The following is a 2,793-nucleotide window of genomic DNA, read 5'->3' on the forward strand; positions in this document are numbered from 1 at the left end:
ACCAAGAAGTTGGTAATTGAGGTGTCATGGTGGAGGGATACACGAATAAAGAAAGGAAGAAGTAGAGAATGGAGTTATAATATTCCATATACATGTGAAAAGTAAACCAAGAAAATTTAGGGATGGTGGCTTGGGAAAGATGGTAAGAATGATGAAAGAGTGACATTGATCCAGATGTGTTGTACTGATAAACTGACATGTTGCATTGAAACCCCTTGTACAACTACTTAAAGATAATTGATAATAATAATAAGGAAAATAAAATAATCACCTACCACATCCTGTGCTCTACTGTAAGTGAAGTAAGTCAAGCCCAAAGAAATATAGGTCCCATGGTTTCCCTTATTTGCAATAACTAGTACATGTGTAGGACAAGCAGACAAGACCAAAAGCTATGTATATATGACTATATAAAATGATGTTAAGCTAAATGAACCCCAAGATAGGCACGCAAATATCTTTTTTTCTTCATTGCTATTGTTTCTAATGTATTTATAATGTACCATGTGATTATTTTTGTTCTCTTGTATGTTCCTTCCTCATGGTATAACCCATGTTTCCACTGTATTTGATGTCAGAACCCTGCATCTTGTATATACACTTCTCTAATTCAGGGAGGGGAAGGGAAAAAACAAAATGCTTAAATAAGGATACAGGTTGGCCCATTGTGACAATGAGATGTACAAAACACTATGTTGAAAATGAACTTTACAACTTTGGAGGGTGGGGGAGTAGTTGTGGAGGTGGGAGGAAAGGGATGGTAGGGGAAACAAAGGAGGAGGCAACAATGTTCAATAGGAAATGTACCTTGCTCATGTAACTGTAACCCCTCCATACAGCGTTTTTTACAATAAAAATGTACAAAAAAAGATAGTGTCAAGGGGAAAGTTTTATAGTTTGAAGGCTTCCAGCAGCTTTCAGAAAATAGAGAGGATGAATGAAAGAGAATGACAAGTGCTTGAGTCAGATCAAGAGACACTGATTGATCTGATTGAAACTCCCTGGAAAACCTATTTGATGCAAATAAAAATGTGAAAAAAATCTCAAATCTCTGTCTGCTTCTGTATAGATGACTAGTGTTTTCTGTTTCTAAATATCTTTTGATATATTCTATGGACACAGAATGGCAGAATTTTTTCTCCTGGACAAATTGTTTTCATTGGTAGATAATCGAGTCTCTCATTTTTGATCATATTTGTTCTTCTTGACTCTGCTAAACGTTCCATATTTCAATCACTGCAGAAGCTCCCTGCTATCCAGTACAGCATAAAGAAACTAGGTCATCTCCTATTCAGTACTTTGGATAACCTCTGGGTTTTTATGAAAGAACAGTGACATTTCAAAGAAAATTCATCCTCCAGAAGGAGACTTTGATCTTAGCAAGACACTGTAGTCTTGTTTGTAAGTTTTAGTACTCTTCATAAAACATACTTTAGGATTCTAAATTGATCCCTTGTAATTTTAGGGTAGGACAATAATCCTATGAATTTACTACTGTTAATAATTTATATTTAACACAGAATGATTATAATTGTAATAGCAAGATCAAAATACCATATGATGTACTTATTATACTAATTGAGTTTATGTTAGTGATAGATTAAAGAATAAGATGATTCATGGGATATTGTTGAGGCTTTGTTAGGAATATGCAAAACATATATGGATTAAAATTTTATAGCCAGCCAGCACTGGTAACTCATGCTTGTAATCCTAGCTACTCAGGAATATGAGATTTGAGGAGCACTGTTCAAAGCCAGCCCAAGCAAGAAAGTGCATGAGACTTTATGTCCAATTAATCACCAGACAACCAGAAGTTGCACTATGGTTCAAAGTGGTAGAGTTTTATCCTTTAGCAAAAAACGGCAAAGACAGGGCCCAGGCCCTAAGTTTAGACTCCACAACTGCCAAAAGAAAAAAAAATATGTGACTATGTGACTATTCCCTTGGCATCCTACAGACACCTTTTGCCCTGTCTTTCTTAGAAGACTGGGTATGATGTTCCTGCATTGGAAGGATCAACATTGTGAAAATGGCAATACTTCCCAAAGCTATCTACAAATTCAATGTGATACCTATCAATATTCCAACCTCATTCTTCAAGGAAATACAAGAGGCAATCCAAAAATTCATATGGAACAATAAAAGACACCGAAAAGCAAAAACGCTCCTCAACGGAAAGAACATTGCTGGAGGAATATCAATACCAAATTTAAAACTCTACTATGAAACCATAGTAATCAAACAACTTGGTACTGGCACAAGAACAGACCTCGGGACCAATGGAATAGAATTGAAAACCCAGAAATGAACCTAAAGACGTATAGCCATCTAAACTTCAATAAGGGAGCTAAAAAAATAGAATGGAAGAAAGACAGCCTCTTCAGTAAATGGTGCTGGCAAAACTAGTTAACCACCTGTAGAAAACTAAAGCTAGATCCTTATATATCACCCTGCACCCTGCACCAGAATCAACTCCAAATGGATCAAAGACCTCGGAGTCAAAGAAGACACTCTGAAAACATTACAGAACGGAACAGGAGAAACTCTAGGTCTCCTTGGCACAGGCCGAAATATTCTTTTTTTTTAATTTAATTTTATTTTATTTGTGAACATACTTACAGAGGGGTTACAATTGCATGGGCAGGATAATGTGTACATTTCTTACCAAGCATTGCATCCTCCTCCTTTGTTTACCCTTCACATCCCTTCCCAGCCTCTCCCCTCCCCCCAGTCCCAATCCTTCTCCTTCTCCCCCTGCCCCTCCCCGCACCGACGTTGTAAAGCTCGTTT

The sequence above is a fragment of the Dipodomys ordii genome, unplaced genomic scaffold, assembly GCF_000151885.1.
Source record: "Dipodomys ordii isolate 6190 unplaced genomic scaffold, Dord_2.0 Scaffold270, whole genome shotgun sequence".
Taxonomy (NCBI): Eukaryota; Metazoa; Chordata; class Mammalia; order Rodentia; family Heteromyidae; genus Dipodomys; species Dipodomys ordii.